The sequence below is a fragment of the Athene cunicularia genome (assembly GCF_003259725.1).
Source record: "Athene cunicularia isolate RWA chromosome 5 unlocalized genomic scaffold, athCun1 chr5_part1, whole genome shotgun sequence".
NCBI lineage: Eukaryota > Metazoa > Chordata > Aves > Strigiformes > Strigidae > Athene > Athene cunicularia.
This window is the reverse complement of record NW_020799101.1, coordinates 29442119-29469686: the sequence shown is the minus strand read 5'-3', so window position 1 is coordinate 29469686 and position 27568 is coordinate 29442119. Positions and strand designations below refer to the sequence as shown.

At 38.5% G+C, this 27568-nt stretch overlaps 1 long non-coding RNA gene across 1 annotated transcript; it reads left to right on the top strand.

Moving 5' to 3' along the window:
- Positions 1-2681: 2681 nt before the first annotated feature.
- Positions 2682-24546, top strand: LOC113480368. Its single transcript, XR_003398472.1, has 4 exons — positions 2682-2783; positions 21800-21910; positions 23308-23622; positions 24460-24546. It is a non-coding gene; the product is annotated as an uncharacterized LOC113480368 (long non-coding RNA).
- The last annotated feature ends 3022 nt before the right edge of the window (positions 24547-27568 follow it).

Sequence of the window (27568 nt, the reverse complement as noted above, 5' to 3'; positions counted from 1 at the left end):
AGATACTGAACTTGCCAGAAAATAGTATGTATCAGGCTAAATTGTGCAATTCTCATTCATACTTGTGAACATTTGCACAAATAGACCCATTGACTTCCCAATGAAAGTGTTTCATTATGATCATTTCTATTACAGTGATCATTATGTGATTTGAAATAATAAAGCGCCACAGCCTCATTGACTTCAGTGACACTACTTGGTCCACCAACATGAGTAAGGGCTGTGCAATGTAGCTAAGAGGATCTTAATAACAAAACCTCTGTTACCAAGTTAAATATAACCCCCACCACAACCCTGCCATGGAATAGTCACAAAACTGCATGGGTGCAAGCTCTCCCATCCCCCCCCCCCACACATCCCCCTCCAGTTTTTCTTTCCGAACAAAACCAGCTGTAACTAGAGGCTGAGTTTTACAAACTGAAAGGAGCTTGTAGCAAAAAGAACAAAAGTGCTAGTGTGCAGAAGCCACCCTGCAAAGAATGTTGGCAGGAGAGGAAGCCAGACCCTTCCACTGCTGTAACCTTAAACTATCATTTGTTGATGTTGATGTATTTCTAATAAGTGAGGAAACGAGAACACAAGAAAAAGGGAGACAGAGAACTTGAGACCTTTTGGAGACTAGGCTTTTCACATTTTTATGTAGCCTGGCAAGGCAGAAGGAACTCTTTATTGAGTGATAATAGCATACACTGCACAATTTACCCTTACACTTATGTGAATGGGAAGTGCCATAATCTGCAGGCTTTTAATTTTACAGAAGTGAAACCAGTAAAGAAAACTGCATTGTCCCTCAAATCCAAACTGCAGACAGACCATATCTGCAGTTTGGATTGTGGCTCTAGTTTCAGAGAGAGCTGAAGTTTCTTTACTGAGGGAGCTATCTAGCTATCAGATAAAGCAGTGTGATCTGGAGCAGTGTGAAAACTCTATGAAGTCTGGTCTTTCCACACACACTAGGAAGGAGTCTCAGTTAAAAGAAAACACCACTTCAGTAGCAGTACTGCTGCCTAGGGAGCTGCAGAGCCTGGTGTACGGATTAGTCGATAGTCTTGGACTGAAGGATTTTCTTTATTTGCAAAAGAAGGAAATCTAGACATCACCTAGTGCATGAAGAAAATAAACGAGTGTCCATAAGCAGTCACTTTCTACTTGAGGATCTTGAAGAACCTCAGAAATATGCAGTGTCTCTATGTCCATTTGACAAACAAGATGTGACTGACAGAAGTTGTGGCGAAGCCATGACCAGCACCCACATTTGCTGGCTCATTCTCTCTTCCACCAGAACATACCAATAAAAGTTTTCTACATCAATTTTACAGTAGCCTTTGACTTTGAATAGCTGAGGTGGAAATCACAGTTGCAGTGAAGTCAACAGCAATTTTGTCCCTCATTGCAGTGTCCCAGTTAATAGTAGATACTGTAATAAAAGTATTTCACAACCATCAGCCCATCAGCCCTGGATGAATTATCAGCAGCTGTCAGTTTTTATACTGAAAGATAAAGGCCAATAAAAGACATGGTATCTTTTTAAGTTATAATGCTATAAGGATGAAAAATCCAGTCCATTCCAAGGGTTAAACCCAAGCTTCTTCTCTAAAGTTTCTATGGCAACTAGATGCAATCTATAGTGATATTGTAGTTAATGAAATGTTTCTTCCAGACCAACAGGGCAACATGTAGCATTCAGTAATGAGAGATGTCTTTGGGGAAAGAACAGTGGCATCAAAGCTGCCTTCTAACAAACTATATTGCATGCTAAAAGCCTGGGGTAAAGTGTGTCCTGCAGTCCAAATTCCTTTCTGTTTATTCACAGTGCTTCCTTCATGTCTGCTCTGATGATGAAAAACACTAGTAATAAGAACATTACTTGAGAAGGAATAGGATAAGGAAAGAAAATATATTTGATCACTTCCTTAATTGAATCACAAAAAGAAAAAAAGTCTTGTAAAGAAGATTTTGTATGTGTGTCTGGTAGAGGTTTACTTTTACTTATAAATGGAATAGATAAATGTTGACATTTGATACCAGCGTACTATATCCTATCTGTATGTGCATGTGCGTGAATCATGTGGATACAGATTAAGCCTCTCTGTCTTCATCTTGACTTCTCAGAAACTGAGATCTATATTAACCTCAATGCAAAACCCAAACTACCAGGTCTAGACTCAGCCTAGATTCTTCCCATCAGCTAAAAGACAAATCAGATAAAAGATGTGAAACCTGTGCATGTGTATTTAAGAGATGGAGGCAGCAACTTGGACACAACGCTCTGCACCTGAGGAGCGATACAAACTCCCCTGGTGCCCTCTGGTCCCCTATGGCAAGGATTGGCTGTACTCCTGGGAAGCATTCCCTGCCTGTGCATGGGGGGGCAGAGCTCTTCCCCTGATGAAGAGGAAGAAAAGGGGGTCAAGTCAGGGCTTAGGAGCCGTCCAGTGGCCTTCTGCTTGTGGCCTTCTGCTTTTCGTGAGAAGGCCTCTTCTCTCCTCTGCTCTGGGGCAAGGCTTTGCAGGCTGCTTAGTCACTTGTTCAAAGCTGTAGCTTTGTCCTTGCAGGCCCTACAGACTTGCAAGCAATCTCACGGATGTGTAAGTATATATGACCAGATACCTGATTTTGGGTGTCCAGGTTTAAGATGTAGGCTGTTGAATTTCTATAAATATTTTTCATACACACAGACCTTGAAGAACAGCATTAACACAGAGTCTATCTGGACCTAATGGATACTTCCCAAACCCTCTCTTCAGTGCCATGTGAATGCAAGTGTCAGAGCGTAAGAGAAGGTAGGAACATGCTCTCTCCTTAGTCAAAAGAAAAACCTAAAAAAACCTACCCAAAAGGCAGAGATAATGGTAAAATGCTGGTCTGCTTCTTCCAGCACTATAAATGGATCCAGTAGGGATAAGCATACTTTTCCTTTCCACTCACCTGGCAGAGAGAGAAAAAGATAATAAACCAGGTTATATGTGACACAAATTCTTACCGTGGAAGGAGAAATGAGTGGCTTATTTCAGCAAGAGAGTTTCAGAAACATACTGAATGAGGACTTCAGAAGTTGGCCTTAGGGCTGTAAAGTGAGGAGCAGGCTTATGCTCAGCGCTAGCATGCTGACCGAGGGGCTGCGGGACGCGATGCCGTGGGTTCTCAGCCACAAGGTAGATGCTTCATTAGGCTCTGGGGTTTTTTTGTTTTGTTTTGTTTTTTCCAAAGCACCACTGAACAGTGAGAAGTCTATATCCTTTTAGCTGGACCTGTCAAGGATCTCCTGCTTTGTAGGAGGGACTCCGTGTGGCATTAGATGCTCTTGTTTAGACATCTGCATTTGAAGATTTTTAGGAAATCTAGTTTTAAATGTTTGAACTGTAAAAAAAAAAAAACCAACCCTCATGGCTGTACCTCTGTCTATGTACTATTAAAATACAGTGGAAAAGACTGAACTCATTTCTAGTGGTGTGCTGGATAAAAACCAGTATTTCCTTAGGCAAAATTACTGAGATTTTTTTTTTACCTTCTGGTTCTTGAAGTGACATTTACAGCCACAGGAAATAAAGAACAAGATACCTTAAAATGTCCTTGTAAACTTTATACAGCCACTCAAAATGAAGCACGGTAGTAATTTATTTCCAAAAGGTTGAACTTTGTCACTCAGTGAAGATTTCCCTCTCCTTAGCCAGGTTACATTAAAATGCATAATGCCTGTTCTCTGAAAGGCCTTGTGCCCTCTGTCTCGTCTCCTGTTGCTCTGGCATTCTCCTTTCTCCACTCATACCAAATATATTTGTGGTTAAAGCATTGATAGTTAAAGCAGTGTTAGGTCCAGAAACTTTGTTTTCATGGACAGGGATGATATTTGCCATTGTTTTAGCAGCTGCCTAAAAAAAAAAGTCCTGCAGTATTAAACAGAAGCAGTCTGTTTTCAGCTTTCTCCTTATTTTAGAAAGTGTTTGGATCACTAAAATAAAAACAAAACTGTGCAGGCAGTAATTTATATGCCTGAGAGAAGGATTTGTTGTTTAAAAATGCATTATGTTAGCAATAACAGTATTCATTTGAGTTAGATGATATGCAGTGGGAAGAGCTGAACTCTTCTAAAACCATATTTTTACAGCCTTCAGTTGTGTCGAATACAACATCTCACTACAGATCTTCTGCTATTATCTGAGGTTCAGAATAGTATTTCAGTTTGAGAATTCACCTCTGTAAAAAACAAAACAATCCACACAGTCCATTAGGATCACAATAAAATCCTGTGTCATCAAAATTCAATGTACAGTTCACAGCAAATCAGAGCCAATCACAGCATTTTAGTAGGAGAGATAGTCATTTTGGTGTGAGGGTATTGCACGTGTCAGCATGGCAGCTGCTGTGCTATGAAAAGATCACTGTGCATAGAGCTGAGGCACAAATAAAGCTGGCCTGGAACCACATTAAATTTGCTATGGCCAAAGAAATTAGGTTCTTCTGTAAGTCAGCTTTTTGTCGAGTACGCATTTTGCATTTGTATTGATTTCATGCAAGCTTCATTAGCCAACAAGCCCATAAATACACTTGCTTTTTGAAAACAGTCTCAGAATAACTATGTATGAACACTGATCAGTTATCTGTGTATTGCAACCCCAGAGGAAACTTTTTTTGAGATGATTATGACTTTGACTCTCCAAGTGTTAGGAAACTGAAGATACTGAATATGTGCATCCAGAACATCTCGGGCTAGAGACTGAGGCTGCTGAGACTCTGTCCTCTCCTCCTGCCCTGTGTCAACTCTGGTGCTCATGTGGTTGCACAACAAGTTGTTTCAGATAAGTGATGAAAATTCATCCTATAAGAAAAGTCCCTACTTCTTGCTTGGATCAGCTTTCTGGATGAGCAAGGCCAGGAACACACAGCCAGGAACAAGGGAAAAGGCTTAGGTGGACTTAAGTTGCCCTGGAGGCACTCTCTGAGGCTGCTTTTGCTTCCTGATAGCAAAATTCCTGAAAGGGGGTGTTGGAGGACTAACCTTCCTGGGTGTATATTCAGTGAAGTTTATTGCTTCAAGAGGAAGGGGCCTGGAAAGCCGTGGTATGAGGAGGCTTCTTCACCTTTGCCCACTAGGTAGACCTAGTTAAGCAGATCTGCATGCGTAGCTTTCACTTGCCTTGCTCACAGTAATTTGGCTGGTATAGAACTACAAACAATTCCTATGGTGAGTGAAATTAAGTCCTTCTTGGATTTCTACACTGTACAGATAGAAGGTAGAAAACAGAAAATTCCTTGCTGATTGTCTGCCCTTTCCTGTTCTTCATGAGTCATTTTTGTACCATACCTAAAGAAAGGGTGGTATTGCACTACAAACCCAGTACAAAATAATCCCTGCCCCTTCTATACCATAGCAAAAGCACTGCATACTGACTGCAGTTTGTGAAGTCCCATATTGCTGTTAGAAGTGACCTGTCCTTGCTCTTTCGTTATTGATGTGTTTCCTCACTGCGCTGAAAGATTCTTGACTCATAGTTTTTCAGCACATGACTGTCATCATAGTGAATCAAATGCTGCAATATTGCTAAAACTCTTCATTTATCAAATGGGTACCGGGCTGAATTCAGATCTGGTGTGAATGGATGTGTAAAGATCACTGTACATGTGTTTTTTCTGGGTCACTTTGGTTGTTTTCTGGCAGTATAATGCTTCGTATGAGCTGAGCTGATTGTGGCTGGCACTGCAGCTCTAGCAACATGAGATATCAGTGTATGCTGCTTTACCACCAAACCTACAAACTCAGTATGCATCAGCTTTGATGGATATGTTTGCTTAAGTCCTGGGATAGCTATGAAAGCACTGCAAGCACTACAACGGGGAAGGATTTTCCCCCAAATACTGGCATACCCCTGCCCTGCCATCAGCAGGGCTGTTGTGTACCAAGCAGTAGAGATCTGGGCAGCCGCCGATGAAAACCTGGCTGTAAATGAGGCACCTTTCCCTGATGATGCCGAAAGCCATCACAGCCCCGGGGCAGCAAACGTGCGACGCTGCCGCACAGCCCGGCATAGTGCCTTGCCTGCCAGCGGAGGGACTGCCGCCTCCAGTAACCATGGCATCCCTTGCTCTGCTCCAGCACTGCAACCAATTACTGTGGCCGTCCTGTCACTTTATTATATGAAACTATACTACTCGGTGTGCAAAGATTTAAACTTTTTTTTTTTCTTGAATATTCTTCTACTGCCGGTAATGTCACTAGGTGACCTAGTTCCTTCATTCACACGCATTTTATTTTTAGTGAAAGTCAGATAAAATAAGAGCATCATTGTGCAGGGAAGAACAAATCAACTGTATGAACTTCTTTTCTAGAGATGAACAGTCTGTGGGGAAATTAATGTCAATTTTTAATTACAACATCACAATAACATTTGACTCCCATTAAAATTTTTGCATTTCAAATGCAGGGGAAGAACTTTAGTCTACTCTTAAATGCATTAAATAAATAAATACAAATGTATACAAAACTGCATTTGAAATGTGTAATTTAAGTGTAAACCAGCTTAAAATGCAGCTGCTATTCACCTATAGAGGAGAAAGGAAAGATGTTAATTAGTATAATTTGGCAGTTAATTGTCATAAATGTTATTGAAAGATTCTAATCATAATCATGCATATCTAAGTAAATACCTGGAGACTATTTAGCATTCATAAACTTATTTATGCTAATATATTTATATATTCTAACATATATATTATGTATGCATATAAAAATACATAGCTTTATACACACACCACATATGTGCTATGTCCATTAACAGAGAATCATCTATTGTAGGTTTGCATCTATTGCAGTTCATTCTATAACTAGAAGTTTCCTTTTTTTTTTTCCTTTCATATGTACCAGGTACAATAGACATGGGCCTCATTGAAAATGAAAGCTAAAACTTCCAGCCTTAAGTCCAAATTTGATATTTAAAAATAAACCAAAAGTTACATATTTTTATGTGTGTGTACACATACATATGTATGATTACAGTATTCATAATAGTGGTATGGTAAGGCTGAACATCTTTTTGAATGCTGGAGAAAAGACTCCAGTGATGTGAAAAGCAAAAGCTGGCCTAAAATATTCCCTGTATGCAAACTTTTTGCTGGTAGAATTTAATCAGTGTAAACATTTTTCACTTTGATTGGAACAGAAAGAAAAAGGGTCACTAATAATAGGTAATGAAGTAGACAGATAAATTACTTGAAATCAAATAATGTATCAGATTAGCTAATGATTAAAGTAGATTTTTTTTTTTTTTCTATCAGGAATCTAACCATTAGTTCCAGGCAACAGCATTCACTGTGTCAGCTCCAGGTTTCTTATAAGTTCATGTCTGTGGCAATCACCATCTAATCAGTGATGCACTGAAAAGATTTTCTAGGTGTTAAAGACTAGACCTTGATTTACACAGGGAACAGCCTCTGCACTCCAGCTTAGCCGTGTGGCAGGACCAAGGCACTGTGAACCTGCTTGCCCCAGAGCCTTGCAAAGTTCACATCCAGGCCTGAACTGTGTGACACTGGTCTGTCAACCCAGACAGAGCTTTCACTGTCCCAGTGACAGCCCCTGGTTCCCTTCATTGTGTTTGCCACCAGTTTTCCAGTGAGGCTAGACAGGGCGTCTGTCAGGGAGAGCAGATATTAGCTGCACTGAGAGTGAAGGAGATGCAGTGTAAATGGTGAGATCAATTTACAGGTAACATTTTTTTCTTTAATCATATTTCGTGTATTGGATTAGCAGTAGAAAAATATTCTAGTTTACCTAATAGACTGGGGGGGGGTGGGGGTGTCATTATGAAGAATTTTCTGTGCAACACTTAGCATTGCTCCTGAGGAAAACATGTCTGAAAGAGAGCCATGGGTAAAAGCAGTCTTAAGACAACTAATTTCCTAAAGCCTGTTTAGACTCAAAATTAGCAACTTCTGCTTCATGTCAGTTGCCATCTGCTAGCCCTCAATTAGCCCATCCCCTGGGAACTGAGCTGCACAGCCCCGCCCTGGCTAGGGCATGTTTATTCCCATGGTTGGTCCTCGAGACTCCCATGAAAGTGCTCGATGGTGGAAGGGTTGCCCAGCCCAGCTCTTAGCAGCTCTCGAGAGGGAGCGAGTGGATGGACCATGTTCAAAGTGGTTGGCAGGAACTATTCTCTCAGTGAAGGCAGCACCTGTGCCAGGCACCCTTGGGGTATGATGGAGCAGAGAGGGTGGGTGTCCAATGGGAGCTGGGGCAGAACTGCATACTCTATTACACTTCACTGATTTGCTGCTCCTAAGGGCTTTTATGCCAGTCCTCTCTGTTAGAGCAGGTCCTTTGCTACTTTAATGACAGGGTCTTATCAGCCTAAATCACAGTAATAGCTTCATGTGCTGCTCAGCTGAGTGGAATTTGGACATAGAGAAGAACTGGATCCCTTTACACGAGAACATTATCTTAAAGCTTTTCTAGAAATATTGTATAGAAATATTCTTTGGACAACCTCTCAGTGCCTGTTCAGTCTCAAGAAGTACCTTTGCAGGTAGAAAGCTGGGAATGTCATTTGAGGACTGCTGTCCTGTTGGAACTTTGTTGATTTGATTCTTCAGATGTTGCCTTTCAAAGCCAAACTAGCACTACAGCAATCTACTAGAGATTCCTTATGCTGGAATAATTTCTTAAGCAATAATTTGAGGCTAAAATAACCAAGTAAAGTTTAAAGTCATATGCCTGAATTCTAGGAGGAGGACTGAAGTTTTTCTGCTCTTTGGAATAGTACTATATTATTGCCTGTAGCCCGTATGATTAGGAGAACACGAACGTGCTCACAGGAAATAACTGAGGAAGTGACCATTTATGCTGTTGCTGCTCAAAAGTCTAGAGCATGTGCTTATTTATTTATCCACTGCAACATCTGCTGTGTAAACATGCAGTCAGTATCTCTCAGCAGGGAAGAGGGAGCCCACTTGTGTGTCCCACCCAGTGAACACGGCCAGCCATTGTTCAGGGCTGCGCTCTCTCTTATCGCACTGGGGATCTCAGTCCATGCTAAACACAGCCCAGAAATTCCTGTGTCAAATGTTATCAGCCTCAGAGTCCAGATGAGAAACTTGAACTGAAGCAGGTGAAGTCATCAACAAGTGTCCCATTTTTGTGCTGATGTCCATATTAAATAAAAACTGTGGGTAATTAAGCAGAGAAAATGATACTGAAGTAAAATTGTTATTAAAAGAATACAAATTCCATTAAGCATCAACAGCACTGAGCAATAAATCGGACGGTCATCTTTCTGTCTCTCCCCCACTCCCAACTGCAGCATGACTCAGAAGAATAAACAATTGAATAGGTTTTGTTAAATGCCTGCATGCAGATTTGTCTGAGTTTTTTTATTACTTGAAATTTCATTCTGTTCCCTGTTTGTACCACAAACAACAGAATGAATTCTTAAAAAATGCAATTGTAGAAGCAATAATTTTTTGCATATGTTTAACAATCAAATGTCCTAATTTCTGAAAGATTGCAGCCACAGATCATTTTATAACATGTCCCTGCTTTGATGAAACTGTAGAAACTGAAGACAAGGGAAGGAAGAAGTGAGAGGAAAAACCATCATAGATTTGTGCGTGGATCTAGAGGTCAAAAGTGCATACACAGCAGGTGTACATGAGCTTTAGAGATAGCCATACCAGTAGTAATGGTTGTCATAGTCTGAAGCGAAGAGGAATAAAAGGAGTGCAGGACACCACTGAAACTTCACTTAAACCATCAGATTTGAGCAGCCTGTCTCTGCAGGGCAGGCTTCTCTCCAAATGTTTTGTGCCCTCTAGGGCAGACAGAAAAATCTATTCCTTGTGACCTTTTTAGAAAAAATGTGTAAGTAAAGTTTGCAGTATGAGATTTGTATGCAGGGATTAGCTCTTAGTTTCTTTCCTTGATACCTTAGGGTATATTTTTAAATCACTACACAGATTTTCGGTCTCACTCGTCAACTTCTATTGACTTTAAACCTCATGAGTCACTTTGACAATATATCCCAAAGGCTTTCTGTCTTACATTGGCTTTTATTTCAATTTCTCTGCTTTTTGGGGGTTATTTCTGAATTTAGGGTTAGCTCACATGGGAAGCTGGGTTTCAGGAGAATTTTCTGAGTTTAGAGATTTTCTGCTTTCAGCTTTTTGCACTACTACTTTCTCTTCTGGTTTTCTTTGTGGAAAAAAAAAGACATTTTTGTTGGTATCTGCAATTTCTGCTGCTTATTTGGTTTACACATGCCAGCAATGGCTGCATTACCTCAACATCACTATGCATGGCCCCCTTGTGAATGCTACTGTAACTTACGTGTAACTGTAAAGGTATGTACTTGGTAAGGCCCATAGTACAATGATGTCTAAGCACTATAAATAAGACCTAGCAAAGCATTTATAAATTATTTTCTTTGCAGAATGACTATTTTCTTTTCTCTTAAGAAAAAATTCCCAGCTGATTTTCCATATTAAATATTTCAGTGAATCACATGATGTGATAAAGCTTTATAAAAGCGATACGCTGCTCCATAGCAGCTGAATGAACATCAAATCCTCTGCCTGGTAATCTGTTAAGGTGCCCAGACTGGTGGCCTAGCCATTATTTGTGGCTCTCACGTAGAAGTTATGTCAAACAGAGAAATTCACAAGGGCGAGAGAGACATTTTGTCTGTCCCTAGAAGGGATTTCTCCCAATTCACTTCATCACTCCTCCAAAATGCTACATAAATAAGTAACATTAAGAAGGGGAGCTCAGTGAGAAATGGGTCTGTGTTCCGCTAAATACGAATGGCAGCTCAAATTACCCTTAGTTCCTCTCACTGACTGGTAGAACCAGGTGAGCTAAAAGGCATGGCAAAGAGCCAGCTTCCTTGGTGCCCAAGAAATCTTGGTCAGTGTTAGCCACCTTTGCCAGGCTGCACCATCATGCACATCTGGGTATAGCATCAAGCAAGTGTTGAAAAAAGAGTATTTCCCATGAAGTGCTTGGCAGAAAATAAACAGCTGAAGCAACCGTCAGTGAATTCTTATTTCCTCAATAGCATTCTGGTAACAATGGGAAGGGGAAGGAAAAGCCAAACAAACAGTATGTTTGTTATAGTTAACACAATAGTCTAATTTCTCCTCCTGTGACTGTATGTGGCCGTATACAAGTATGCAAACAGCGATAAATGCTACCATTACTAAAGACCACTGCTCTTCATCTGGGTATTCATGTAGCAAGATGGTGAAAATTCAGGCTGAGCATTGTTTTCAAAGATGTTTTCTACTTTACCATGAACTATTGGCTGATCTTCCATTTTCCCGGTGTCTATCTCATCTAACTGACAAAAGGTTGCTCCAGGATGGTAAGCATATTGAAAACATGAAACAATATCAATGAAATTCTTATTGCAATTGGGCAGAGAAATTACACTCTCAGCCTTTCCTTAGTGCTTGTAAAGGTCTGGGCTGTAACTATGGTGTACATGATATTGCTGCACATCATTATCAACAATATTATTTTCCTTAGAAGAAACATTTTCTCTAGCATCACTAACCATTTCTCATTTGATTTTTCAAATCAAATGCTTTACTGAACTCTAATTAGTGTAGGCGTACTGCATTACCTTTGGCTAGAGAGTTGGTTATCTTGAAAAAGAAAGATAAGATTTTATTAGTATTTAACTATATTAAGTAAGCTCATGTTATATTCCATTCCATTTTCATTGTGCCTTCAGATCTGATTGTTTTCCCCTTCAAAACTCTTTCTAAAGCTTTGCATTCTTTTCAGATTGGTCTAATAGACCTGTAGTGGCTCTGACCACTGTTCTTTCTCCTTCCCTGCTACTTCGCATGTAGCTACCACATACCTGATTTTCTGGTCACTTGGTACCATTCCATTTGATAAACTTATTGCTAATACTTGGTGTCAGACCTGGAATTTTCTGTGGCCCTCCTTTTGAAATTCAGTCAAGGATATGACCTAGCCCTTCACGTGTTTTCAAGATTTGTTTTCAAGTCAAGACAAGTTCCATACCCTTTTTCCACCCCATCTCTGCCTAATTTTAGGAACATGCTTATATGTTCTTTCGCCTCTTCCTTCTTGTATAATGAGCCTAATATTATCTTTCCCCGCTTTTCAGTTTTATGACTAAAGGGCTTTGTTTTCATTTCCTTTGACTATTGAATATATTGACTTTGTTCTTACACCTCCTGACCAGTAACCTGTTTGTTTCTTGGCTGACTAGTGTTTTTTTGCCATTTTCTAATCTTCAGTAGTGGTTTTGAAACTTTTCCTACAGTCTTCTACCTTAGTGTATCAGTTCCAGATAGGACTGGCACCTTTGACTTAATGACATTACTACCTTCCTGAAGAAAGAGGTTTTTGATCTTTTTGCCTGCACTAGCCCCTCACTTCCTTAAAGTGTGTCCTTTTAAGTCTGGAGCTTTCTTTATTATGTATACCACAACTCTTGCAGTAATAATAGTGTAGTTAAACATCCACAGTGACTTTAAATTAGGTTATTCATGCACTGCTCTAACTGTAGCAGTTACGTTTGCTCAGGCTAACTTACTCATTTTCTTAGGTCCATTTTTCAGCCTGCCCTGAGCTCCAGGCTGCTTTACTTCACCTCCTGCTAGTGCCCAAGTTTATTACAGACTGCTGAGTTACATCCTCTGCTTTTTGTTTGTTCTTCCATTCTATTTAAATGGCACCAGCTTCAGATCATTCAATTCAAGGTTATTTCCTATGACCAAGTTCTTTTATAAATGTCCTCGCTACCAATAAAGCTAAGCTTAAAATAGAATTCTGTTCAGTGGTTTTAACAATTATTTGATGAAAATATCTGTTGGTTATTGTACTGGGGAATAGCTGGCCTCTGAATTATTAGTGGCATTCTCTCAATCCTTTTGTGTGGAAAGCTAATGTCACTTACAATCTGTGTCCTTCCAAAGCCACAAGTTTCTCTTTATGTACACAGAATCTCCTTTAAATAGTTCTTGGTCAGTGGGCAGGGGTTTTGACTAGACCTCATTTTGTCACTTGTTCCTAGGCAATAGGCTCTGTTTTGGCTGCTGTTTTTTTTTCTACCATCTGAATAGTTGGCTGTGTTTGCTCTTAAATATCTTAATTTCTCCTGTGAAGGAAAAGTTACATAATTTGTTCCTGATCCAAAAGAAAACAATAGATGGCTATTTCTTTGTTGGACTTTCTGCTCCAGTTTGGTACCCTACCATTATGCCTTTGTATAGCATCAACCCTGACCCTAATGATCTAATTTCCTTTTGTATCCTTCTAAGTGGTAACGAGTCTTTGCAACACTTCTCTGTATATCTGGCAGAGATGCTAGCTGTTGTAGTGCCTGCTGGTAATTGAGGAGCAATTGCTACTGACTTGTAGATGAGACGCACTTCAGGGATGCGCTCTTAGGTATCACCAAGTTGAAGAGTAACAAAGAAAGTCAGCGACAGTTCTCTCATGGTCATAGAATAAACCCCATCCTTGTTCCTATGAACTATTTATCCATTGACATCCCTTCAATGAAAATCTGACAAAAAATGGGTTTCTTAAGGAAGTCATGCTTTATTTATGGAATTTGGTTTGCTATTTATTTACTTATTTATTTAGCATTCTCAATTTTTTTGCTGAAAGATCAGAAATTTGGTGCCTGGAAGCAGAATTGGAGAAAATTCAAAGCACAAATTTAGAAGTTTTCCTTGCATATTCATGTAGAATAAATATTCCACATTCTGTCACTGTGTTCAGGATATTTTTTGCTTGAATTCGCAGATAGTCTGTGGTTAAGTTTTAGAAAAGGTAGTAGATCACCAGCCACTCTGTTTAAATAAATGTCATAATATTAAAAAGAAACTGAGAATGTTAACTGTACAACACAATGATTTGTGTCCATATTAATTTTATTTAAATATATATGAGAATGATAGTAATTTTTATCACTATTTCTGAAACAAGTTGGTATAAAAATGTGTAGGGCAAATAAAATCCACCAGTTAGAAGCTTTCTAAGTAGAATCTGTTAAAGAGGAGGGAAGTGGTTTTGTGCATCTTTCGCACTCATGATGTACTTCTTGAATGTGAGGCCTCGATTGCTCCACTTAAAGTTTAACCTTCATGCTAGTGCACTTTCATTTAAAAATGAAATCTTGATTACAGGTATCACTAGAAGAATGAATCCATTCAGACGTTCTAAATCTTCACAGAACTGCTTAGTTTTGAGCAGGGCTCTTCAAAGTGAATGCGAGCTATTAACATACAGGTTGGACATTACCTACGTATCTGTGGTTTTGACTCCTTTTTCCTCTCTGTGTATATGTAGGGAAAGGCAAAAGAGGAGAGAGGGAGAAAGGAGACAGAAAGTTGAGAAACCTCTCTGATTGCTGATAAAAAGTTTCCTGCAGAAGTCACTGGTGTTCAAGGAGGCTGTAGAGAAGTTTAACCACCACAGTCAATAAAATATTTCAGTGATTTATAATCTCAAAGAGAGAGCCTCTTTCGCGTTTGTTGCCTCTTTGTATTACAAAATCTGCAGCTGGCTCTTCAGTGTGCATTGCTTGATATATTACGTTAATCAGTTCCCTTATTTTTGCTAGGCAGCAACCACTCCTTCAAAAACCCCACCTAATTGAGTGCACTATTTTGGGGTGTTTTGTCTTGCAGCTGGGAAGCCAGACTTTTTGCCAGTAATTTGTAGTCTCTGCTCATGAATGAAACAACTTTGTAGCTTCCTCAAGCTGGGTTTTTGGAAGCTATTTGTCAAAAGCATTTTTCATAGTTCAAGGCAGAAGCCTCCACTGCGGAAGTAATGAAAAACATTTGGTAACTAGCAGAATTTGTTGATACTAGTTTTTCTGTTTTTAATCACAGAGGTGGTCTCCTGCTGGGAGTTTCCCCCTTTATATAAATCTTCTGTAGGGAAGACATTTCATGTCTCTCTCTTGTAAGACATTTTGGATTCTCTAGATTCTTTCTCAAAATTAATTCTTTCTTCTCTTGTGACTTGTTTCTTTTCCTTGTTTCTTTTCCTGTGAAAACTATACATATGAAATGATATTTTAAAAATTTTAAATTAATCTCTTTTGGTTTTTGTCTCCTTCAAGGCTTTAATATTCTTGGAATTTTACAATCTGTGTGTTATTAAGGTTTAGTTCTTAGCATTCCCTGCTCTTTCACCTTTATAAGATCTGTCTTCTGGTAACTAGTGTTTCATGGTGCTACAGAGATTGCACAAATATTTACATGCTCTTTTCTTCCTCTGAAAAACTGCTTGAGACAGATTTTTCCCAAGCCCGTTCCATTTCCAATTTAGTCAGGCCACTAGGCTGCATCAGTAACTCTTCCTCAGTTAAGATTGTTTAAAGCAAATACTATATTTTCCTATTAAAGTATCTCCCAGTTTCTCTCTAGAGGAGTGCTGCTACTAGAGATTGCAGGGCTGGCTGCACAGCATTATGAGGTATCAATTTTTCCCTCACCAGCAGTGAATGAGCCTGATCATGGCCTTCAATTTGATTATGAGTGTTTGGATGAAGGTTGACTGAGGGTGGAGGAAATGTATAAAGCATGGCTGTTTCTGTTCACAGACACTGGTGACAGTGGGTAGTATAGTCCTTCCCTCTAAGGAAAGACCATTCCAAATCTTTTGTTGGCACTCTGCTGCTTTGGCAGATGGCAGGACTGATGGGCACAGGGTGGGCAAGTGTGGTCCTGCTTGAGGAACCAGAGCACCCAGGAGAGCCAGAGCACCCAGGAGATCACCTCCACTGCAGGAGTCGTCCCACATGCCACAAATTACTGAAGACAGGAAGCAGGATGCTAATGCCAGAGCCAACACAATTGCCAATATAGCAGGACAGGATTTGGTGCCAATTGAATGATTAGGAGTTCAGTAGGCTGAAGTCTGGAGGAGGAGAGCTCATAGTAACTGCTGAAAATCTAGAAGTGGTAGAGCTCTAACCACAGGCGGTAAAACTCTAATTATTTTCTCTTCCTCTTGTCCTAATGTCTTTCCTGTATCTAATAAAAATTTGAAATTTTCAAGGGAAATATTGACCTCTTCCCACTTTGAGAGCATGGTACTTGCTAGAGTGCTGGGGCCACAAAAGACAGGCCGTTACCTACTGGGTTGCCTTCTATTTGGATCTTTGTTTACCTCTTACCAACAAATAATGGTCTAAGAAGTTACACTTGTGGAATTTACAGCCTCTTCTGTATAAATGAAAGCCATCTTTTCTATTAAAAGTGCAAGTGAATGTAGAGCATTCCCAAAGGTTCTTGGCTTTGGTAAAAAGACCCTTTACCCAGGAGACAGTCTAATCTTTTAAACTTCCTTCCCATGAGCCCCTTTTTTAGATAATCCATCTTTGCCTGCTAGCATACTACTCTTGATAATGAGCCTGTCGTCACACCAGGTTAAAATGTATCACTACAATTAATTTCTTGAAAATATATTGTTCAGGGTATAATGAGAACTAAGTCCTATTTAAAGCTGATCAGGCAGTGCAAGACAAGAATCTAATTCTTTTCATGAAATCAGACAGACTTTTACTTCAAAACCAACTATACTTCATTAAAACTGTGATAAAAGTCTGCAAAGTAGAGCTGAAATATTGCAGCTGTGAGTTCTCCAAAGAGAAGAATTCTTATATTGTTTCAGTATGACACAATGTGTACCTAATGGATTAACTCTATTTCCAGACACATTTGGACCTAAAGTATTGATTTTCTTCTTTCCTGTTCATACAACTAAAGGAATTTGGAGCCAGACCCAACAACAGACTCTTAGGCACCTTAGGTGGAACTTAGGTAAAATTTAGATGCCTATATCCAACATTTTAGTGCTGAAAACCTCTGCTTCAATTGCCAGTTGATCTTGAAGATACCAGAATTATCTTTTGATCTAAAGCTTTCCAGGCATTTTTTGCACAAGCTCCAAACTGTCTCAGTTCTGTGCTCATATCTAATCAAAATCACAAACTAGAGAGTAGACACTTTTCTTCTCAGGGGCTTGAGGCTGTAGTTATTTCTGGAATGCACTTAATATTGCTGACCTCTCTAAAAATAAATTTGTGATAGCCATCATCTTCTTTTAAGGCATAATAAGCATGTGTCATTTCTTCTACAGTGGTCTAGGGCACTAAGGTATTGTACAAGGTACAGGTTCAGTCCCTTCCCTTCCACTACCTGAGGAAATTGAAGAGCATTCTCAATGCATGGCACATTCTGTATGGGGGAAAAGGGAGAACTGAAGAGGAGCAGAAAAGTGATTAAAGATTTTGCTGAGCTAAAGCTAAGGAAGGAGAACATAAACTGTGGTAGAACTCTGTGACTAGGAAGCTAAGGTAAACCTCGTAGAAAGTATGGAGGTAAATTCTGTTTACACATGTCTTTCTCAATGTTTAATGTAAACCACTATTTTGTATTATTCAGTGGTGGGTTTTTTTCCTGCTTTGTTTGTTTGTTTTTGTTTTGTTTTGGTTTTCTGTTTCTTCCTCACCAAATAACTGATTCAAGGCAAATTGATTTTTAGTATCATGGTGTTACTGTATTTTGGTGTTGTGTTCTGATAGAATGGTGGTTTGGGTTTTTTTTGTTAACATTACCTTAATGGCAAAAGGTGCAATAAAAATACAACCCAATACAGGAAGGGTAAAACAAGCACAGAATGATATGGTGTATTTATCATGTGCTTGTAGCTTGCAGCAGTACTTTGCCAGTTAAACTCTTTAGGAAAAGTAATCTGTATGTTATGGAATACTTGGTGATTCAGGTGACAGCTGAAACCCACTATCCTTTCTACAAATAAGCAGTTCAAACACGTTAAAATTCTAGGGAATAATTTTTATGAATAAACTTAGAGCAAGGTTTCTTATCGCTTAAAACATAAAAGTTAAAATTTCTTAGTTAGTAATAATTTCCCGTACATGACAGCAATCATCCTAAGGGATGGCTTCGGTAGCCTGGCAGTATATGTGGTTAGAAGCTCTGGGTGGACACTCATAGCATGACTTTATGGAAAATGATGGGTTAGTAACAGTTTCAGAAGTAATTATGGAGATATTTCTATCAACTCATGCAGTGAAACCAACTCATCAGACATGGAGGAGGTCACTACAGGGGATGGCATTACATCTGGGAAGCAAGATGATGTTATGTAGCTTTTCTTCATCAGAAATGCAGGCAGTGTGGTGATGATGAGGACTTGAATGCTGGATGCCAAGATGGACTGCTGAGAGACGTCTATGGGACAGAATTGCAGTGCCACAAAAAAATACTTCAAAACATTTGTAGGGTTCTCTTTGAAAACAACACAAAGATGCATAGAGAATTTAATTACATTTAGGGGGAAAAAAAAATTATTATAATTTGTGGACCTGTAGTATTCCCACATCTTGAATATTGCTTTAAGTTTGATGATTTCATCTCCAAACAAATAGAGATTAATTAGAAAAGAAGAACAGAATGGGACAATAAAAACAATCAAATGTTTTGCTTAACTTCTGCATGAAGCTAGAGTAGGACAACTTCAGGGAGAGGATAGGTGTCTATAATATCATGAACGATATGGAAAAAGAAAATTGGAAATAATCAATCTGTTTCATGGTATAAAGGAAAACCTGATGACATTAGGATTTAAAACAAAACCGAGAAAGTTGTGCAACTGTGAAAGTTCAGTAGTAGAACTGAAGATGTTGTCTAGTCCAAAAAAGGGTTGGAATAATCTATGAAAAATAAGGAATCTTCTTAACGTGATCATGTAGATCCAGCATCTATCTTAGGAAGCCTTTCTGTTCCTGATCTACAGAAGGTTCATTCAACTTGCTTTTGCTCTGACCCAATACGTATTTCTCAGGTGGAGAAAAGGCTGGCGACATGAAAATTGTAATTGCTGAAAGAAGCATGCTAACGACATCCATGAACATAAACCACTGCACAAAATGGCTTAGAAAAAAAAAGAAAATTAGTATAGAGACCCTCTACAATCTTTCTCCTCAGGCCAATCAAAATTTGTGAAAACTTTCTAAGTCCTAAACTAAAAAAATGCAAACTGCCCATTTCCAGAGATGCTATCTGTAGCTGGTTTAAAGTTACTTATGACTTCAAAGCCTGCTGCAAGGCTTTGGGAGTGCTGTGAAACAGCCTGCAAATTAGCTAGCTGTGAGCTGTTTATAGAAAAAGAGTAAAATAAAATTGTGGGGAGGGGATGTTCCTTACTGGCCCACAGTGAGAATTTTGATAATATCTCTTCTACCTAATCTTAAAGCCAGGAAGTTTTTTGGTACAGTATTGAAGAATGTCGATTTACAGAAATAAATGAATTCCTTAAAATAATTTTTTTAATACTGCAAAACATAGGAACCATTAGAAATATGACTCCCAATGCTAGAGTTTGTCTGTTTCCCATGAACACAAGCATTTTCATACAGGTCTAATCAGGATTAGGTCACCCTCTGAGGCTATGAATTGAGTGATTAGTTTGTGAAAGGATATTAAAAATCACTGAAAATATTGCTGAATTCGTTGCCTGATCTGCCAGTAGGCAGCATCTGAACAAAAGCGTTATTTCCCTTTGTGAATCATGGGTACTATTGATTGTCTTTCCAGTAAATGTGTGAAGCTACAGAAAGAATAATATAACTTATCCCTGTAAGTCATATTCTGAGTGAACGAGCTTTTAGAAGTGGAAGTTTTGGTGATTTGTATTTACAGCAACCCAGTTTGAATTTCAGGAGGATGCTTGTTCAAATTGAACCATGACAGAGTCTGGATGGCTTAGCCAGTGTTCAAGGAGTCAGGGGGTGTAAAACTACTATTATGGTTACTACTAATGAAGAATAGAGCTCCTCTACCTCTCTTTCTGTAGATCCTTCCTCGAGGCTGAAAACATGCAACTTCCGCACCTTGAAACAAGTGAGAGTTTAGATTATTAGAGCTGTGTGAGAAGAAATAAATACATATAATAACTTTGTATCTATTTGTACTGGTAAGAAATTTTCTCTTATTTCATGAGAGCCCAGTGCTTCAAGCTGCTGAGCATTCTTGATGTACATTTAAGGAGGATGGTCATAATTTTCTATTAGTCGGTTGGCGTATTTCAGCCCTTTATGATATTTTGAGCTTTTGCTGATCCCAAGGTGGCGTATGCTTAGAAGTGCCAATGCACAAAATTTATCTATATTTAATGAAATTTTAGTAATAAAGGAATTCTTGGAAAATGTGCTGAGTCACTGACCTGGTAAGTAACTTCTGTCTAGGTTCTACTGCATTCAGTAGGAACCAATTGTTGACTTCAGTGAAATGGGAAATTATTTCAGATGAAACACAAGTCATATCACTACAAAATTCACCTTAATTACTCTGTTTAACTTTGGAATTCTTATTTGGAATCACCATTGCACAAATCCATCATCTTGCTCAGCTGAGGTTTTGCAGCCCACTTACATCTATGTATATAATAATATAATGTAGAAAATCAGGAGAACATTATCCCTGGAAACATTCAAGCTCAGGTTGGACAGGGCTCTGAGCACCCTGATCTAGTTGATGATGTCCCTGCTCATTACAGGGGGGGTTGAACCAGATGACCTTTAAAGGTCCCCTCCAACCCAAACTATTCTATGATTCTATGATTTCAACGAAGCTGTGTCACTGCTCTGTCAGTGATAGGTAAAACCAAAATTGTGTATTTGGTAAGAAAGTGAATGGACTAATATACCTTATAGGACACAGGCAATATTTTGGGCTGACCTGACCCTCTATCTCTCTTCAGCTACAGATACTTTCTTAAAAACTGAGAGGCATGATAACAATGCTGCTTTTAAAAATATTCATGTTGAATTATTCATTGCATTTTAATAGAGAATAATCATATGCAACAGGTGTTTTTCCTCTGGCTTGTTGGATGGGAGTATAACTAGCCTCCAGTTATTGGCCTCGGGGAAAGAAGCAGTAGAACAAATCAGCCTTATTTTAAAATAATTACTGCAATCCTACAGTGCCTGTCAGTTGTTATTTTCCTGTTTTATGTCAATGTACAGTACATGTACAAATAGGACTCTGAAACTGGAAGAAAAAATGCAACCTATTAAATAAAATTTGAGAAAATAGCATGGATTTAATAAATATTATTCTAGTAGAAGTGAAGGGCCTATTCCATACATTTTATTAAAATCCTTCTGAGCAGAGCAGTATCGAATTGCTAGCATGACGATAAAAGGAACAAGGATTATTATAATTTTGCTCCAAATAATTGCTATGATATAAGGATGTATTCAGGGACCTCATTTTGTGTCTTTTAAGTCAGCATTTAAACAAGATTAATTTAATTTAAGCAAGATTAAGTAAAATTTCAATAGGAATTGCAAGTATGTTTTACCACTCTGATTCTTTTACATTTCTAAAATAAAATAGCAGTTAATAAGGCATTAGTGTGATACCTAAGTGATAACTGCTTACCTGCTTAATTTGACTGATGCAGCACAACCTTCTCATGGGTTCTGGATATTAACAAAGGGGAACTCCAGCTCATTCTGCCCTCCCACACTTGTGTAATTATAACGCTGCACAAAGTCTGCAGGTCAAGAGGGAGCTTGAGAAAGAATTTCTCTGAATTTGGCCCTCTCTAAAATCCACAGAAAACTTATATGCTGGATGGGCCATTTTGGAAGAGGGCCTAGTGATCAAAGACATGCATGTGCATGTCCACCTCTTCAACTGACAGTTCCTGTTAGATTCCCTTCTCCCACACACCACTCAGACTCCAACTCTGAATAATCTCTATCTGATGCCTATTCAGGGAGAAGCTGCTGTGCTGTGACGGAGACTGATACTACCACTATTCTTGCAGCACATCTAGATGCACTTAGTAGGTGGAGTTCTTTGGTGCCCAGATACAACCCTCCTGAAGGTAAGTCACCCACACCTAATGGCAACCATCTGTGACAACCTTTGAACAATATATTGCACCTCTATGCATCGGTCTAGGTCAGGGATTTAAGAGGCGTGGTCCTTTACTCAGAAGGCTTAGGACACACACTTCTAAAAAGTTGTTGTACTCATATTTTTTGCAGTCTCTCCCAGGCTAACATATTAGCAGGACTGAGAGCTGTGGACTTCTGACCAGCTGCAATGCACTGCAGCAAGGCGCTGCTCAAGCATGCAGCTTTCCTTGAGCTGGTGCAGTGTGGGGTAGAGTTGTTCCCTGTAGTGGACGCAGAATATGAAAAATTTATTCCACTGTCCTTCAGATCTACCCAGTGGAATGTAAAGACAAATGAAAAAATAGTTTAAGATTAAATTAGGAGTTATTAAACTTAGGTAAATGTGTAGACCATTAGGACTTTGCCAACTATGAAAACAATATAAATGTTTTTGTTACGATTTATTCTTGTAACCTCACAGCTGATAATTTTTTAATAACCTATATCTCTGCAGTGTTAGAAACCCAAGGCCAATTTACTTGTGCTTCTGCATGAGGCTGGGAAGATTATGTTTCTACTTTAACAATTAAAGATGCTCTCATAGCACAGATATGGACATAAATTGTTTACAATTTTCACATTGTCCCCCTCACAGAAAATTACCTTCAGAGCACATAATGCTATCCAAAAATTGAAGGATGAGCTAAAAACATAGTTTCACGTTTGGAGAGTAACATGAATAAGAGAAGATTTGTTGGTTAATAGACTAAAAAAAAATGAAGCTTTGTACCACAAATGTTGGGTGGCAATAAGACTCATCATAGCTCTTTTCACAATCTGCAGCATTTTCAGTGGTGTTTCATAATGTGAAGACTGGATGATATACCAGCATATAGGCAAACGATAACTAATAGAACATATTTATTCTACTTATTTTTAATTCATGTATTGTGTTATTTTTGTACAATCTACATGTTAACTTTTTTAAAGAATAAAAGTATTCCTGTTAGTTTTTTACACACAGAACATTAAAATAAGAAAAAGATGTAGTCCTTGCATTTAATATGTTAATGAAATGTGTTGAGTAATTAAATGTAATAATTTTGTACATTTATTCTTCAAATTATTCACTAATCTTGCATTAGTGAAATACATAGATAATGAAAAGTAGAAAATAGACTTCACAGTTCAATTAAAGATAAAACAGAAGACACTTTAAAGGTTTTCCTTTCTATTCTATTTCTATCCTATATCGCTCCCTCTCAATTTCAGAGGGAGGCAGGAATTTAAACAGTTTCTGCTGTAATAGAAAGGCACTTCCAAGACATGCATTCCCATTTCTTCCTCTTAGGTCCACACAAACATTTATTTCCCTTTCCTTCAGATAGCAAGTAGACACATTGTGTGGGCCTGATTCTCAGTCCAGAGGAACTCTCCATGCCCATCACTGAAGATATTGTGGACTTACTTTGAACTAAATGCCACTAAAATCAGAATCCAACTCTACAGCTCTGACAGGAGATGGAACAGCTGAACAAGAGTAGGCATTCAGGAAAGTCCTTACACCCTGCACTTTTCTTCCTGTTTTCCTCCTTTGGCGTCTTCACTTCGCCTGAATACTGGAGATACAGGACAAGAGAATATTGCATTTACTCCAGCTGAGAATTCAACAGAGGAAAACAACTATTTTGCAACAAATGTAAGAGATGAGCAGCTTAGATATTGATGCCTTGTTTCTTATGAATTGTATTAATAAAGGTGCTCATGTTTTTCCTATCAAGTAAGATCTGGAGTAAGGTTATTTAAGAATTACAGAAGATATTTGAATTATTTTAGTATTATTTCCTCTTGAACCAGATGACAAGTATGAAATGTTTCTTACCATTTAAATATTTTTTCTTATGTTTCTTATTGTTCTAATGGTGAATGATTAGAAGTTACTTAGATGAAATAACAGCCTAAGTAAGTTAGTTATGGTGAATCTTCCAGTTGCAGCTCAAGATTTGTTCGATCTAGCCTGCGTTTTCATGACACACTTTAAAAGACCTACATCGTTTCCAGGATTCCTTAAGCCAAGAATGTATATGTGTACAGACTAAAATATTTTCTTTGGAGAGATGGTCCTCACTTTCTAGGGCTTTACCTCTGTAGGAAACAATACAATTGCAGTCCTTTTGGAACTCTGGACCCTAGTGAGATACTTAAAAATGCTCAACAGGTGTAGATACATAAAAGCCCAGTAGTAGGTGCCTATGTGCATCTTCAGTTATATAAACGTTTTTTTAAACACATGAGAGCTGGAAATTCAGCCGAGTCAAATTTCAGGATGAAATTTAGGCTCTCAAAGTAATTTCTCTGTCTACTTAAGTTTTACTCTGTAGCCATTTTTCATGGTTTTGATGTATTGCATCTACCAGTTACTAATTAATCCGATGAACATATCGATATAGAAAGTCTTCTAAACTCAAAATATAAGCCTTATGATACTGTCTTCTTATCTCATCTGTACATGGTTTTTATTCTCATCTTTTACAAGGTGCATCTGTAGCAGGAACAAGCACACAAAATGTAGCTATTCAGCCAGTATCAAATTGTGAATGGAACCTTCAAATTTTCTAACAATACTAGTTAACCATCAGGGTGCAAAAGGAATGTACACACTATCTTCTGATTGAATTTTTAGCTTTTATTTTTGGGGGGGTGCTTAAGGCAGCAAGTGACACAGTACATCAACTTCACTAGAGAGGAAGATGCTTGGGAGAATGTCTGTCACTATTGTTGCCTGTTGTAATTAACGGCACAGTAACAGCTGCAAGCAACCTGGGAAGCGTCATGCATTAAAGGAAGGGACAGCTGAAGAATTTGTGAGTCTTTTTAAATTAAAAAAGCCACCATGGCCAATCAAAGAAATAACTTTAGATACAGTCCTGGGCTCTGTGTGTTTGATAAAAATCCTAGGTTAACAAAGTAATGAAGGTGATTTGACAATGAGTGTCATTATAAGAGATAAATTAAATAAAATAAATCAAGTGAATCACTGATAAAATTAATTTACACATATTTAAGCTATGGTTTGATTTGATCATGCTCTGTTTCTGGTTCATTATAATTATAGGGTCTGATTTCCCAGGTCTTTGCTCCTGATTTATACTAAAGAATGAGGTATACTGTCAGTTTCAGACTTTCTGTTTTAACTTAACACTAAATTAACCTTAAATTATGGTTTGGATCTCATTACAGTTCTGGTTCCCAAAATTAAAAGTGTGTTGGAAAAGCGGGGGGGAGGGAGAGAGTGCAAGGGAGAAAGCAAGAGTGCTCTGTACTGCCCAGGTGTCTCTAGTAGGAGCAGTCTCTAATGCTGGCAAGCAATACACTACACCGCTGTCCCTACTTCTCTTTTTCATTTGTGAATGTTTGCCAGAGATTATTATCACACGGTTTCTCATCAGAGCTGTAGTTCTAGTTTATCAAAGTGTCAGCGTAAGGACTAACACTAAGGTGAATTTGTTGCAATATGGCTAGACTGTGAGCCCTGGTCTGACAGCAGACTCACTGCTATGAAAGCTATCTCTGTAACTAGAAAGGTTTTGTAAAAATTACTGGGCAGTAAGGGATGGATTTTACAGGTACTTAAGTCTTAAATAGTTTAGAGTGACGTCTACTATCATAGTTTTCAAAAGCATCTGCATTTCTGCACTATTACTTTATGGGAAAGCAGGCACACAAGCATTTTGAAAAATCACAGTGATTTTTGTTTCTTGTTTTACTTCATGCCTGACACTACAACGTGCATGCAATTTCTCAGTCATGGGAGCTCCATGGGATAGGAGGTGCCACACCCCTCGGGAACCTCCAAATCTCTTCTTTAGAGCCTTAGAGCTCACAGTCACAAGGAGAGCTCCCTCTGGATTTATGATAGTCCTCCCTGTTCTGTTTTTCAATTGTTCTAATAATCAAGGAATTAACACAAATATTAGAGATTTTCTAATTATGATGCGTATAGCAAATATGAGCATGCATAGTCACTCTTTCTAGAAATTTAACTAATTTAACAATAATTGAAAGAATTGCAGAACATTGTGCTGTTTTGCCCCATTCCCCTTGACAGCAACTCTGTACCTATAAACTTTGGGTATTCCTTACCCTAAATCTTAATTATATTTGAACTTTAGAAAGCTCTCAGACTATTTTCATTTTTTTTATATGTATTCATGAACACAGAAATGCAAAGTTCATGGCTCAAACAGAGTAGGGGACAAAAGGGAGGCAGTAAAATGAGGGGCTGAAAATACCAATGAAGTGACTTTCATCATTATATCAATGGTAGCAGATAGCTGTATGGTCACCTGCAGGGAACTGCTTGGCAGCCTAACCCGAACAAGCACAATAGAAGGCCATCAAAGGAGTCTACAATGCGTTTCACAGACTTCAACTCTCATTCTGCAGCTCTGAATCACAGGATCATTCCCACTTACTTCACTACATCACCTGCCTTTGCGGAATAAAGCTGAACAGTTTGTGATTGCAATTCCCAAAAGCATGATTAATGCAACTAATCTTATGCATTTTTCCTGGGACCAAATCTTCCCCAAAGTCATGAACCCTTTCTGTATGCTCTGATGACTAACTAAAACTTTACCTATGCCTATAAATTGAACATTTATGTCAGCAGAGTTTTTGCTATATGTATTTTTGCCTCAATACATGCTTTTGGTTAGTGGAACTAGAGTAAATATTTCATAGGATGATAGTAGTAAAACTGAATGGCAAACAAACACCTTTACTGATCTTGGACTTGCTGCCTGGACATTATAGTGAAAGATACACTGGAAACTCGGGAATGGATGACTAGTCTCTATGAAGCACTATGCTGGTGCTCAACTCCTAGACCTGAAGTGCTTATGCAGATAAAACACTGTCCATTGGAAGTCTGTGGGAGTTTTGCCCATGTAAAATTCAACAGAATGGTCCCAAAGAGCTGTCATTTACAGGAGACCTCATGGGTTAAGGTCAGTGCTGACCTTCTATGGGAGAGAGATCAAGGACATTCTACCAGGAGTGCTTTCCTGGGTCTAGTGACTCAGACTCTGGTGTTGATGACAATCGTTGTGGGCAGCTGCTGTGGTGAAAAGTTACAAGTGTGTCTTTGAAGGGGTGTAATTTTTGTGATCCAAATTTTGGGGGTTTTTTAAGAAATAAAAGGCAAACCATGTGTGTTTAAGAGTTACTTTTGCCTGCCACTGAAGGGATGTAATAAGTAATTTTTCTGGTTTTTTTCTGACTCTGGAGCCTGTATCCAATCTCTTCTGTTACTTACTTTTCTTTCATTTTAGAAGTATCTTTAAAATATTCAGTGTTTCCTGAATTTTCTCTAGAACAAAGACTGTTCTGAAGGAGAACATCAAATGCTAAAACGCTGCATGATCCAAAATTGTTAGTTTTAGAAGAAAAGCATTTCCTCCTTTTTGAAAGTTTCTGAATTATTATGAGCTGCTTTCTGTATCAGCTCTTTGCTACTACAAAAACTATTCTGAATAGCCAAACACCAGAAAAAGAAAAAAGATAGTTATAGAACAGAAGAAAAAAAAGATGATGCAAAATAACAACTAAAATACTGTTTTCTGACAGGTCTGTTTTTTTAAATT